We start from the raw sequence: 15,403 nt of genomic DNA, 5'->3' as shown, positions 1-15,403 counted from the left end.
CATCTTGGGACTTACAGGAGAGAGGATTTCTCCCTCCCTTTTCTGGGCCTGACTCCTTGAGGTAGTCAGGTAGTCTGTCTGTCTGTCTCTCTGTCTCTGTGTGTGTGTCTCTGTCTCTCTCTCTCAGAATGTGTCCAGCAAACACCTGGATTTCCAATTTCCTTTTCATGTAAATGAAGCATGTCCAGCACCTCAGTCCTAGCCAATAATGTACACTGGGGATTTTGGAAGTGTACAACACACACACACACACACAGAGACACACAAAGCCCTCAAGACAACCGAGTTCCTGTGAACCCAGTCGGGGCCTGAAGCTTGGACCACAGAGAAAGATTCTGTCTCAAAACAACCATGAAAAACCATGTATGATGTATGTATGTGTGCTATTACATGCTCTGGTGTAGAGGACCTCATTTCACAGCCATGTGCGACCACTGAAGGTGCCCAGCTCATCGGCTTTGCATGCTGAACACGGAGGCTTCTCCTGAGACTAAGGCAGCAATCCCTCTGCACACGTGTAGCTTTGCATATGCGCATGTCTGGAGCATACCTTAGGAAACGAGGTTGTGGGCCAGGTGTTGGTGGTGCACACCTTTAATTCCAGCACTTGGGAGGCAGAGGCAGGAGGATTTCTGAGTTCGAGCCCAGCCTGATCTACAGAGTGAGTTCCAGGACAGCCAGGGCTACACAGAGAAACCCTGTCTCGACAAAACCAAAACAACAAAAACAAAAGGAAACGAGGTTGTGGAAGCAGAGTCAGATTTGGCAAACTGTTTTTCAGACATTCATTTCATCCTTGAACCGATTCTGAAAGTCACCTATCAGGTCTGGGGATGGAACTTAGTAAAGTAGTTGTGTAGTGTGTTTCTGTGGAACCCTGGTTTCAATCCCCAGCACCTTAGAAAACAAAGAAAACAGAGCCCACACACACAAATGAGTCGTTTGAGGCAGACCTCAAAAGCTTAGCTCTCAAAAAACCACAAACATTATGTGCTGTGGTGTATCTAATTCACAATAGCACAAACTGAGAAACTTAGACCTCCGCTACAAGACAGGGTCTCTAGATAGACCACGCTGGCTCAATTGCCTGTGACCTTCAACTTTTGATCCTCCTGCCTCCACTTCCTGAGCTCTGGAGACACAGATGCACATCACTATACCACACTTGAAACACGAACTTTTTAAAATCTAAGGCTTGTGCTTGGTGTGGCAATTCTGCACAGGGGCTGCCCTGATCACTGTATGTTCTGACTGTAACTGCGTGCTGTGCCTCACACCTGTGAGCTTAGCACTTAGAGAAGCTCTCGCAGGAGCACACAGCTTGAGCTTTTGAGGTAGCACTCCCCACCCCTGTGGCAAAGGTGATAAGCTTTAAAAAAATAATGTGTAAGAGACTTATTACTAAAAACTTAGGCATCTATTTCCTGTCTCGGGCGGTTTGGCCACCAGAACCGTAAGCTCTGATGATGTTGTCAAGCCTCCAGGATTTTTCTCCCAAGTAGCATCAAGTAGCCCTGCATGTCACCTCGCTGGTCCAGGTGGTAGCTAGGTGCTGGAGTGGAGACCTGGACTTTGTAGATTTCCCCATACCAAGCTGAAAGCAGTTTGGTGTGCAAGAAGGCCATGGACGCAGAAACGGTCCATGGCTACAAAGGTAAATAAAAAGCTATGTTAATTTTCTTTTCTGAGACTACAGCACCCCCTAATGGAAATTGTTATTATTGCTCCCTTTACTGTGTGTGTGTGTGTGTGTGTGTGTGTGTGTGTGTGTGTAAACAAGTGGTGTGCGTGTGTATGTGTATAAAAACAATAACAAAACTAAACTGGTAGATTTTCTTGCCAACTTCTCAAGAACAAGGAGTAAATCAGAATTACTGAAGAGGCAAAAAGCAGTGTGTCTTTGACAGGGCTTCCCGGAGCTCAGAGTGGCCTTCAGCTGCTTGTGTGGCAACCTGGCCTTTTCCTATCTCCTCCTGCTTCCATTGCCCGAGCAACGGGGTTGGATTTCGAGTGTAAGTGGTGACGCTTCAGTTTGAGCAGAAGAACTGCTTTAAAATAGAACCCCCCCCCCCAAAAAAAAGAAAAAAGAAAAAGAAAAACCTCAATTAAGTAGATTTAAAAAAAAAAATAGAAAATCAGCTTAATAAAACTGGTCTGTCCGTCCACTGTGACCAGGTGAATGAGCGTATAAGAATTCAGACACTGAGCCAGGTGGTGTAAAGCACTCTGGGAGGCAGAGGCAGGGGGATTTATGAGTTCGAGGCCAGCCTGGTCTAGAGAGTGAGTTCCAGGACAGCCAGGGCTACACAGAGAAACTCTGTCTCGAAAAACCAAATTTAAAAAAAAAAAAAAAAAAAAAGCAGAAACTGGCTTTTGAGCCCAGGCCTCTCATGATCCTCACTTACTTCCATTCTTGGGCACACCTTTCTCTTTTCTATCTCCATAAGCTATTTAAACAAATTATAGAAAATGCTGTTACATGCCTTTAATTCCACCCAGCATTCAGGAGGCAGAGGCAAGAAGATCTCTAGGAGTTCAAGGCCAGCCTTCTCTACATAGTGACTTGCAGGACAGCCAGGGTTATGTAAAGAGACCCTGTCTGAAAAAAATTAAAAACTCAAACCAAAACAATTACAGAAACTAAAATGTTGCACTGGGCACAGTGGTTACAGGAACACAGTTGCAACTGCTCCAGAGGCTGAGGCAGGAAGATCACAAGGTCAAGGCCATACTAGGCCACTTGGCCCTTGGAAACTTTGTCTCATAATTTAAAATATTAAAACAAAAGAGCCTGTGCATGTAGCGAGGCCCTTGCCTGGCATAGAAACAAGGCCTGGTTTTCCACTGATGATACCAAAGTTAGAAGAAGAAGAAACTAGAATTTTTTTCTTCAAAACAAAACTGGCCTAGATAGTTTTGCAGAGGATTCCATTAAACCTTCTTTTTATTTATTCTGTAACTAACAGTGCTGGAACCCGGGTGTATATGCCAGACAGCACTCTATCACTGAGAGACAGTCCCTATCCATTCACATTTGTTTTAGAAATTGCTTTTCCCGGACTAACGGGATGGCTACCGGAGTAAAGGCACTCGCCACCAAGCCTGACAACCTGAGTTTGGACCCCAAATGCTTACAATGGCAGTCTAACTGGGTAAGTGTGTGTGTGTGTGTGTGTGAGCATGAGCGTGTGTGTGCAGGATAACTCCCTGTTTGTTGGCTAATCTTCACTGTCAACTTGACTAAATTTAAAATCACTGAGGAGACACACTCCAGGTGTCGGTTACAGCACTGTGAGATTTAACTGAGCAGAGCAGCCCTTCCGTGGATGTGGGTCACATGGACTGGATCCTGAATACAGCAGAGAGCACTGCCTGCCTGCCTGTCTGTGTTCTCCTCCACTTCCTGACTGCGGATTCAGTGTGATTGGCTGCCGTGTACTCCCAAGACCATAACTCCCTCAGCACAGCAGACTGTACTCTTGAACTGTGACCCAAAATAAATTCTTCACTCCATAAGTTGCATTTGTCTGGTACTTTGTCACAGCAATGAGAAAAGTAACTAAGACACAAGCCTGAGTTTGTGAAGGACGGTGACAGCAAGGAGGCCATCTAACCTTACAAAATAAATATAAAGCCAACCTGGTCCTCACATTGAGTTCCAGAACAACCAGGACTACAGAGAGAGACCATAAAAAAACTCTAAATAAACAAACAAATGGCATTTTAAGAACCCCAAAAGTGGGAGTTGGAAGTGGGAGGCCATCTTGTTCCAGGCTATGTACTGGGCTATGTAGCAACACCCTGTAGGGATAGCTGGTCTCTACCCCAAAATCAGAATCACTAACACTTGAGTTAGGAAGACATGGAGACTCAAGATTGAGGGTAGCTCGAGGTGCTGGAATCATGTGGAAATTACACTGCTTGTAATGTATACTACTCTGGCAAATTGTCACGGATTGTTTGAGATCACTAGGAACTGATTCTGGAACTGAGCTTACCCCTTTCCCCTATTTCAGACTCCAGTATGCCCGTAAGAGTGTCCCCCAAAACCCCTTATCTAGGAATGGGCTGCCCCACCCTGACTCTGTGACGGGAAAACGGGGCGTTGGCTGCACCTGAGCCGAGGTTGCAAGCAGGAGCATGCGAATGTGGCCTCTCAGAAGACAGCATTTTAAAAATGAATTATATTTAGTTATTTTGCTATCAGGGCATTTTATTTCTCACGTCCGGGATGGCGGGTTCTAAATGCATCCCAAGAGAATGAAGAGGAAGATGTGTCACTTTGTCTAATGACACTGATGTCATTTCCTCTTTAGTCAGTTTCTCCCAAGAAGGAGATATAGTCGACATTGCTCATGTGAGTACAGAAATAGCTTAATAAAGGGTAATGATTGAAAGCTATTCAGTGACTACTGGTAAGTGTCCGGTCCTACTCTTCTGAGACATCTGTACCCATGCTCAGGTTTGTAAGGTGTGTCCTGTCTCTTTCCTAAGTTCCTCTCTCTTTCAATGTCTGTCCTTAAGTCTGTATTAAACAAGGTGGCATCTACACCTATAATCAAAACCAGCACTCAGGAGGTGGAGGCAGGAGGATAGGCACCAGTGCTTGCCGTTCTCCAGCTCCGGAAGAACAACACTTCCAACATATTTTACACACGAAGGTTGTGAGAGAGAGAGAGAGAGAGAGAGAGAGAGAGAGAGAGAGAGAGAGAGAGAGAGAGAGAAACTAGGAAAAGAATAAGGCACACTTAAGTGTGCATATGGCTGCCTCAAGGGAGGGCCATAAGTAAGTTTTTAACTTGAGCCATGCATACCTAAAGTTGTACCTCAAAAGGCTGCTTAGGAACACACATTTGTCGAGTGGTTCTAGAGAAACCCACAGGGTTGCTCATAGGGTGTCTGGTGAGAGTCCGGGAAAACTGCCTCTTCACAGATGGGAAGGGAGGGTTTTAACGCCTTAAGTAAATGTTACTAATTGTGTTTTGTATCCTGCTACTTTATGAATTCTTCTTTCTTCCACCCTTTTTACCCTCTAATATTAGATAGGAGAGAAAAAGAATAAAAAAGAAAGGAGGTGACATTATGGTTAGACTACTTATTGTTCATTAGGGGTGTGGCGTTCCTTGGGGCAAGTTTGATCTTTGCCCACAGGATATATAATTTCTTCTTGTTGTTTCCTCTTTGCACATAGCTACTTAACACACCTCGACCAACAGCAACCCTCCCCACCACCCTGGGCCCTAGCATTTATACACCCTCTGAAAAGTCCCCAATTTCCAAATGTCACACAATTGCAGAAACTATCTGCAGCTGGCAAAACCACGCTCCTGCACGAGGCGGATCACAGCCATCTGTGGGACAGTCTGAAGCAGGCCCACATCCCACACCTGGGGTTAAACAAGAACATATTCTTACAATAGTTCTGAGTTTTTAAAATAAACTAAACTTTCAAAATTGTGACTATACTATTTATAATTCTTTTGTTTATTTCCTTCCTTCCTTCCTCTTTCTTTCTTTCTTTCTTTCTTTCTTTCTTTCTTCCTTCCTTCCTTCCTTCCTTCCTTCCTTCCTTCCTTCCTTCCTTTCTTTCTTTCTTTCTTTCTTTCTTTCTTTCTTTCTTTCTTTCTTTCTTTCTTTCTTTCTTTCTTTCTTTCTTTCTTTCTTTTTCTTTTCTTTTGAGATAGGGTTTGTCTATGCAGCTCTGTAGACCAGGCCTTGAACTCAGAGATCCACCTGCCTCAGCTTCCTGAATGCTGTGATTATAGTTGTACACCCCCCTCCCCAAAAGCTCTGGCTATCTTGGAAGTCATTATATAGACCAGGTTGGCCTGAACTTACAGAGATCCGACTTCTTCTGCCTCCCAAGTGCTAGGATTAAAAGTGACTACTGGCTCTGTAGAACAGATTTTAAGTCAGAGGTTCTAAACCTTCCTAAGGCTGTGACCCTTTAATACGGTCCCCTCATGTCGTGATGACAACTATCAAATTATTTTCATTGCTACTTAATAATTGTAATTATTGAACCTCCAAAGGAGTCTTGACTTACAAGTTGAGAACCACTCCACTATTTTAAATGATATTCCTATGTAAAAAGGAATTTGTGGACATCAGTGTAAATGGCCAGAGTTTGGACCTAGGTCCATCATTTAATAGAATGGAATCAAAAGCATGACTATACTTTTCTTGATGTATAACATTTCAATGACGGTGGTTAGCTCCTAAGGATCTGTTGGCACTGTAAATTAGTCTGCTACAAAGTAAATGTAAAACGAGCAATTATGATTTCAGAGTTCCCATTAATGAATTGAAGATTCCAAAAGTTACTTAATGCTTCTTTTTAAAAAACCTTCCTACATTAACTGTTCAACTGTTGAGCTAGGCTAGGAATTTAGGGATTGGGAGGGGGGATTGGGGAGGGGGTGTGCACCACTGCCACTGCAATCACAACACTCAGAAGGCTGAGACATGTGGATCTCTGAGTTAGAGGCCTGGTCTACAGGGCTACACAGAAAATCCCTGTCTCCCCCCAACCCCCCAAAAAGGATTAGGCTGGAGCGACCAAAACTCTGTTGGAAGGAGAGGGGGAAAAACCCAATTTCCTTGCGGGGTCTTCGGAGTCTCTTGGCCACAGCCCCTGCCACAGAGAGGACCTGCCCTTTCTCTGCTCTGCTCTCCTCCTGCAAGGGCGTGGCCCCCGAGAGTCACATCCGGTCCCACTGTCCAGAAATGAGCTCAGCCCACAACCCCCCCTTCCTGTGACTCACTGCTGACTACCGGGAAAGCGCTACTGGCACCGAAGGCGGGGCGGCCAGGGGACCAGGCGGAACAGGCTGCCAGGCTGCGTCTGGAGAAGGAACAGGAAGCTGGGGATGGGCCGAGTGGCCTGCAAATGCCCAGGTCCGCGCTTTGGTCTCCTGCTGTCCAGAAACGCTTTGCAACCCAGGCCCAGACCCCAAACTTGTCTGACCACTACACACCACATCCCACTGATTTCGCTTGTCTCTCTTTATAACCAGTGGTTGCAACCACTAATTTGCTTGCTTTCCTCCTGTTGGATGGGTTTATCTGCACAAACCGGCCTCTGTAATCTTCCACCTCAAGGCCACATGTGCACCATGTTATGTGTATTAATACACTGTACAAAACGAAGATTATTTAGGCCAAAGGTCCAGTATCAGGCGCTGTCATGTGTTAGCTTTCTGGTGGAGACTTCGTGGTGATAGAGGAGACATCGGGGGAGATGCAGCGATTGGTCGGGAAGCCTGAGGGAATTCAGGGGCCAGACTTTTTTAAGAATGCCAACTTTATCTCAAGAAATACATTCATGATGCAGCTAACTTACCGTGCCCTACTTTTGTTTATTTTTAATTTATTTTTATGTGTATGGGTGTTTTGCCTGCTAGTGTATGTCTCTGCATCAAGCTGAGTACCTGATGCTAGGGTGTTCAGAAGAGGGGGTAGGATAGCTTCCTTGTCGGTGCCAACATCCTCTGGAAGACAGCCAGCGCTCTTAACCACTAGCCCTGTCAGGCAGGGCTACTTCTTAATGCTTCTAACTTCTCAATACAGCCACACTGAGACCAATCTTGTAGCACACAAACGTTTGTGGGGCACACTTAAACCATATCCAATCTACAGTATAGTACAGTATGAGGCAACATATTCATGGTTTAATACATGGATACACGGAGTGGGGGTGGCACTAACACTGTGGGTCAAGGTCAGGGTCTGGTTAGAGGTTCCTGTACGGTTTATGGTCAAGGTCAGATTGTAGCTCAGTCCTCATCTATCCTTAATGGAACGCAGGATGATGACCAGGATGATGACCAGACTCAGAGGAACAGCACAGTGCTGACTCCCCCTGATTTCCGGGATGTGGCTTTCACTCTGTGATCTGGAGTGTTGTGCCCTGAACTTAAGAAGAGGCCATCACATACTTAGCATTAATAAATATTAAAACAACAACAACAACAACAACAACAACACTCAGGTACCTGAGTTCAAGGCCAGTATGGACTACAGTGTGAGACCCTGTGTTTTGTCATTCTTCAGTTTTGGATGAGTGAACTTATTAAGTATATATGGAGCAAAAGTAAGACTTACCCAGGCAGAGGAGCACATACCTTTATATCCCAACACTAGGGAGGCAAAAGCAAGAAGATCTCTGTGAATTTGTTTTTTTAAGATTTAATTATTTATTTTATGTATATGCGTACACTGTAGCTGTCTTCAGACACACACATCATTTCAGACACACATTTGATCTCATTACAGATGGTTGTAAGCCACCATGTGGTGGCTGGGAATTGAACTCAGGACCTCTGGATCTGGAAGAGCAGCCAGTGCTCTTAACCACTGAGCCATCTCTCCAGCAGTCCCATAGTGAGCCTTTAAATTAAACAAACAAAAAACAAACAAACAAAAACCCCACTATATTAAGAGCACTAGGAGCCCTTTCAGGGAACTAGGTTCTGTTCCCAGATCCCACATGGCAGCTCCAATATCTTTAACTCCAGTTTCAGAAGAGCCAATGCCTTCTTCTGGCCTCTGAGAGCACTAGGCCACTCTATACATGCAGGCAAAGCGCCGTATGCATTAAAAATAAATAGAATAAAGGGAAGCGCTGTCGAGGCAGCCAAAGTTCCCAGTCCAAAGTTGGAAGCACGGTGTCCTCATGCCAGGTGAGGTTTCCAATGACAGAGCAAATGACACGTGCAGATACAGGCTGGGGATGCTTGCGGAAGCAGCCACACCGCAGCCGCAGCCGTCAGCTGAGAGTTCTGGCTTTCTTAGTGAATGCTGGGGATCTGAGCTCAGGTTCCCATGCTTACGGGCTTTATACACTGCCATCTCTCCCTAGCCATGGAAAATATTTTTTCCATAAACATTATTAGTATTATTTTTGAGACAGAGTTTCTCTGTGTAACCCTGGCTTCTCTGAAACTCACTCTGTAGAAGTCAAAGAGTTTACCTGCCTCAGCCTCCCCAATGTTGGGATTAAAGGCGTGAGCTACTACTGCCTGGTGGAAAATTATTTTGTAACAAAAAGAAAATATATTGTTTCGAAGTGACTTAGGATCAAGGACCTTAGGATTCTTCATGGAAAGAGACTGTGAAGTGGGAGTGAATTGTCTTGTCTGAGAACTGGATCGTTGACATCTTAAAACAAACAGCAAAACCAACCAGAGCAAATACAGGTGTAAATAATACAGATGGGAACTTCTCTGCTTTATGAGGGTTAATGCTACTGAATTATAAAGCAAGATAAAAGATAATCATGGGGTAGGGTGTGGCGGGATAGCTCTCGGTACAGGTTATAAACTCTGGAGAGGAGGGATATGTGACAATCTCTGCTGGAAAGGTCAGAGCCCTTCTGGGGGCAGATGTCTGAACAGACGGCTCCACGGTGCCTTCGGGCAGAAGCTGAAGGGCAACAAGATACACCCGGAACTCTGGGAGGAGCTGCACTGCCGCCACTATCTAATTGTAACTGTGCTGTCCCAACCCTCGGTAGGACGCAGGAGACGTGGGAATCTCACAGTAATTTGATCAGATCCTTTTGTGGATTCTAACTGTAAACTCTTTAGATCCTTCTTTAGAATTGAAAAAGAAAAAAAAGGAATAGCTGTTTCCGCCCGGTTTCGAACCGGGGACCTTTCGCGTGTGAGGCGAACGTGATAACCACTACACTACGGAAACTGGCTGCTTGCTCGGCTCATGTGAGCTCTACTTGAAACGAATTGTTTATCTTCTGGCTCTCATTCTTAAATTCTATTTAGTCAACTAACACCTGAGCAAGCCGGCTCCTCTCTGAAGCTGTTAAACGATCCTCACGCACGGAGACTAAATATCACCTCCAAAGAAACCTGCCAGCAAAGACGGGACCCAGAGGCTTCGGGAAGAGCGCCAGGCTTCCGTAACCACCAATAGGCGCAGTTTTCCAGATCCTGTGGGTCTCCAGGAGTGCTTGGCTGATGGGTATCGGGCACCACCTGGCGCCCAGCATCTGCTGTGCCCGGCGACTGGAGAAAAGTGGGTAGGAAAGAGGCGAGGCGAGTTCAGGCCTGGAACAAGCACCTTCTGTTTGTCCTGAACCTAATGTAAAAGGCATTGTCAGGCTTTCTCATTCCGTTTTCTTGTTTGTTTGCTTTTAATGAGTCAAAATGTGTATTCGTCCTTTTCTAGCATCGGAGGCAGATGACTTCGATGACGTCCTTGACCTTATTACTTAACCACTGCACAGCTGCATGCGACCGCTTTATCGGGTTTCCCACTGAGTCGGGTTTGCAGAGGTCTGTCCGGTCCCCTACTTTCTCCGCCCCGGCCTTAGGTTGATTTGGTGCTCAGCACGAAGGTTTTCCTCCAGCTGGACGGACACAGGCTCTTCACGGTTGGGTGCACGCTCCAAGGACGGACTTGGTGCTTGTCTACGGTTTTGACAGCTTCACAAATTTCAGTGCTAAGCCATGGTGGACAAGAAAGCTCTCTGGCCCCTTCTGTAAGGCAGTGTTAATGTCTACTACATCTCCAGGAGCAAAGCCTTTCCGGGCCATGACAACCAAAGAGAAAGAGTCCCTTCCTCCCCTTCAAAAATAAAATTAAAATAGCGTAATACGTAATGGGAGACTTTTGGGCTTTTTGTTTCCGCAGCAAAACTTTTGAGGCCGGCAGGTATTTGTGCTGCCCTACACCTTATAAACTGAACCTTATAAACTGATGAGTAGATTTGATTCTAAGATGGGAGGAGAAAGGACACGAGAACCTGGAGCCGAGAGCCCCGAGTCACCGGTGACGAAAGGAGGGAGGCTGAATTGGAAGTGAATCCCGAGAGAGCCCTGGGAAAGAGCTGACTGTGGGAGGCTGTGTCAAATGTGAAAAGACCTCAGGGGTTTCCAAGGGGCGCCCTAGGCCAACACTAAAGAATGCATCACATTAAGCCACTTTAGTAGAATTAGGGGGAAATGCTTTCTCAGGGAATCTTGTTCAAGCGCATGCGATCCCACTCTATTGGAAACATTTACACTTTAGAAATCAACACAGAGCCGGATGGTGGTAGCACATAACCCTAATCCCAGCACTCAGGAGGCAGGTGCGGGCAGATCTTTGAGTTTGCAGCCAGCCTGGTGTACAGAGCAGGTTCCAGGACAGCCAGGGCTACATAGAGAAACCAACAGAAAAAAAGTCATCTAGAAAGGTTGGAGTGACGTACATAGTTTTAATAGGATAGAGATGCTCTTGTCCGCCGAGTGCTTCTTGTACTATGTCTAAACAGCACTGTTCTCTGACATTTTGTTGTTGGTTTTTTTTTTTTTTTTTTTTTTTGGCATTTCTCCAGACAGGGTTTCTCGGTGAATCTGCATGACCAGAGAACACAACCAGAAATTTCCGCTGCAGTCCTCCCTCCCTCCCTCCCATGTACTTGGGTCTCTAAGAGTAGGTGTATTTATTTACGCCCTGTTCACTGGGCTTCTAAGAGCAGGCATATTGCAGAAATTCAGATCACACAGGTGGCTCCAGCGCTGTCTCCACAGCTGTCCCTTCTTGTGTAGCCCAATTAGGAGGATCGATCAGTATACTTCAGTTATTAACATATTTTAGGAATGGAGTCCCTCTCAGTTAATCTGGTCAGAGAGAGAGAGAGAGAGAGAGAGAGAGAGAGAGAGAGAGAGAGAGAGAGAGAGAGAGAAGAGACAGAGGGAAGAGGGCACATTTCTATCCAGTGTGTATGTAGGGTTTATATTCGTGTGTGTAAAAGGAAGCGTCCAGGCCCGAGGCTGGAGCGGCAGCTCTCAGCGAGCTTGACCCACAGTGGGCAACGTGACCTCAGGATGCTTCACAAGTGGAGCAGAGGATTGTGGGGTGTCTGGCAGTTATAATGTATTGACTAGAAGTAAAAGCGAAATGCCCCCTAACCAAGAAGTAAAGGCCATCGGCCATGGTTGATGGTGACGGTGATGAGCTCTAGACATCAGACCACCAGGAGGGCATAATGAATGTTTTGGTTGATTGGTTGGTTTTGGTTTTCAAGACAGCATTTTTCTGTGTAGTATTGGTTGTCCTGGATCTCTCTTTGTAGACCAGGCTGGCTTTGAACTCACAGACATTCAGTTGCTTCTGCTTCCTGTGGGCTGGGACCAAAGGAGTGCACACCACACCCAGTTTATAATGAATGCTCTTACTTGGTGCGCTCTGAAAAAAAACTTTTCAAGATGGGTTTGAATATTTTTGTTTGTGTTAGTGTTTCTGAGATGAGGTCTCCTGTAGTCTAGGCTGGCCTTTAATTGATAGGTAGCCAAAGCTGGCTTAGAACTCACGATCCTACTGCCTCTGCCTCCCAAATGCTAGGATTGCTATGAGAGGCTAAATACTAGCATGTGATCTTCCTGGTTTGGGTCCACCTTGGATTGAAAACTACATTGGATTTGTTCCTGCAGGCAAGGCTCATGAGAATTTCCTTTTAGGAAATATTCCCGCGATTAATATGCTTTTCCCATTATTATTAAACATATATAACAATCACTAGGTATTAGCCCACTCTTTTGAGCAGATCTCTGCACACCAGTGAAGATGTATTGTCTTGTAGTGGTGCTATATAGACAAATAGATGACTTCTTAATTCTTAATGATGATCCTATACGAATTCCTAAAAGTATAGAAGTAATTATTAAGACCTTTTATAATAGGACTGCTATTAAATCATTTCTGATGTAAAACTGCATTGAGAACTCTGAGAACTGGCTCCAAGTGTCATGAGTTAACTGCTTCTGAGATAGCAAGAAGGCATCTACTACTCAGAGAACATTACAGGAGGTTGTAAAAGCACTAATCAAAGGGAACTAAAATTAAAATGGAACCAATGATTTACTATAGGTGCAAGGACAGAAGATAAAATATTGACAGGGTTTATCTATACAAAACTTCACTAATAACATAGTCACAAAAGTTATGGTTTTTAACTCTCCATGAACCTGCAGAGCTGTGACAGATGGTGAGTGTTTGGACAGATATTCCTCCTAATGGATATACACGTAAATATTCTCTTGTAAACTTCTTATTCGATTTATGATTTGAATTCATGTGTAAATGTGTGAGGAAAATTTTACCATGTGATCATGTATTCTGAAAGATGTATAAGTACTGAGGACAAAGAGAGGAGACAGGCCTTTATCCTTTTTTCTTACGAACCCCTCCCCCCATTTTTCTTACCGAACTTTCGTAGGAAACTTTTTTAGAACTTAGAAATAAAGGCTAAAATCACTTGTCAGCATGTCCCTTTTCCTCCTGTGACTTCAACTAGCAGGCTAGGAGATAGAGCCCTGCACTTCCTGTAAGAGAGAAAACAAAGGCGACTTTACTGAATCCCCTGCTGTTTTATGATGAGGTGCTAAACAGTTTCTCACCTCAAGGGAACTCAGAAGGCAGGTCAGCTACTGAAGGAAAGTGACTTAGACCTAAGATAGGTTAACATTTTATTATTAAACAGCAATCTTGTCCCCAGGCTGGCCTCCTCCGCATTTGTGGGCTATGGTACCCTTCTTGAAGTATGTTCTAGAAGCTTTTACATATGCCTGAATATTTGGGAGAGGATTCATGTGTCTCTGGGTACACTGGCTGCCTCCTAAGTCAGAGCATGGGGGGGGCCTTCATTGGCAGAAGATGTGGAAGGAAGACTATCACTAATAGCACAAGGAAGAGAGGAGTCTGTCTTGCAGGACTTCTGTCTGACAGTAACTGCTCTTTGGGGCCCTCATTTTCTATGGGAGGGCCCTGTACTGTGTGAAATGTGACTGAAATTATGTGCATTTCTACAGTTGGCCTATTTTATGTTAGTTTAGTTCTAAGACCTCAGAGAAACGCTAAGAGGTTGAGTTTGTGCTGTCCCTAAATCCTTTCCATTGGCAAAAAACCAAAACCAAAACCAAACACACACACACACACAAAATAAAACAACAACAACAACAACAACAACAAAAAACAACCAAAAACCAAAACCCATTGGGTTTTACTTAGTTGTTCTGCATCTGCTCTGGAAGATGGAGAGTAGCTGAACATGGCAGCCAGCACTTAGGAAGTGGAAGCAAGGTGAAGAGTGATTGCCCCAAGCTTGAGGCCAGCCTGGTCTACGCTGGAAGTTCTCACCCAAGTTCTCACAGAGAGTGGGTGTGGCAATAAGAGAGCAATAGAGGAAGCGAATACAAGCAAAAGAATATGTTGGTGCGTATATTGTGTGTATATTATATGTTGTATCATAAGATATATCAGAATGCTGTGATGGTTATTTTGGGTTGTCAACTTAGAATTCACTAAAATATGAGTGGCTGGGTACACCTGTGAGGGATTTTTTGTTTGTTTGTTTGTTTTTTTTCCTTTTTTAATTTGTTTTTTTCAAGACAGGGTTTCCCTGTGTAGCCCTGGCTGTCCTGGAACTCGCTCTGTGGACCAGGCTGGCCTCGAACTCAGAAATCCACCTGCCTCTGCCTCCCAAGTGCTTGGATTAAAGGCGTGCACCACCACTGCCCGGTGAGGGACTTTTCTTTAATTAAATTGTTTGAAGTGGGAAGATCTTTTAATTCAGATTTATTGAGGTGGGAAGATCTTCCTTAATCTGGACCACACCTTCTGCTAATGGCCTATGTAAGGACGTGGACAAAGGAAACACTCTCTCCTCCCTTTCCCTCCCCCTTCGCCCCCTCTCAATTTCTCCCCCTCTCCCCTTCTTTCCCTCCCTCCCTCCCTCTCCCTCTGTCCACTTGCCTTCTCTCTGACTGTCAAGTCCATTCCTTTACTGTCATTAGAGCCTTCTTCTTTTCTCACATGTATAGAGGACCAGCTGAGACACCCAGCCTCAGGAACCGAGGAAGTACTGTATTCTTGGACTTCTCGTTGGTAGACAGTCATTGTAGGAGTAGTGGGACCACAGCTATAAGTCACTGTAATAAACTCCTTTTCTCTATATGTAGTGATTCATTCTATAAATTATGCTCCTGTAGGGAACCCTGACATATACACAGAGTTAAGATAGCAAGGGAAGGAGAAAGGGAAGTACAAGCCTTGGATTTGGCCCAGACTCTAAGTGTGTGGGGAAATAGGTTGGAATGTCTTCAGTGAGGGAACCAAGCTGCAGCATTCCGGATTAGAAGTAGAGGTTATGGGTCATAAAATCAGGTGTCGTGGGTGGCACAGGTCTGTAGTCCCAGCACTCGGGAGGCAGGGCACTCAGGAGGCAGGGCAGCAGATCTCTAAGTTTGAGGCAGGGCAGGCAGATCTCTAAGTTTGAAGGCAGCCAGGGCTACACAGAGAACTGGGTCCTAAGAAAGAACAACAAAACCCAAAGACTACAGGATAATAAACACTCCCTCTTATGGCTCTGAGGTAATAGCCAAATAAGCTAACCAATTGTACT

General features: G+C 45.0%; 1 non-coding gene across 1 annotated transcript; it reads right to left on the bottom strand.

The window, feature by feature from the left end:
• Positions 1-9,626: 9,626 nt before the first annotated feature.
• On the bottom strand, positions 9,627-9,699 carry Trnav-cac (transfer RNA valine (anticodon CAC)). The gene has a single exon. It is a non-coding gene; the product is annotated as a tRNA-Val (tRNA).
• Positions 9,700-15,403: the final 5,704 nt, after the last annotated feature.

Source organism: Apodemus sylvaticus, chromosome 12, assembly GCF_947179515.1.
Source record: "Apodemus sylvaticus chromosome 12, mApoSyl1.1, whole genome shotgun sequence".
Classification (NCBI taxonomy): Eukaryota; Metazoa; Chordata; class Mammalia; order Rodentia; family Muridae; genus Apodemus; species Apodemus sylvaticus.
The sequence above is the reverse complement of the archived record's forward strand: the minus strand, read 5'-3'. Positions and strand labels throughout refer to the sequence as shown.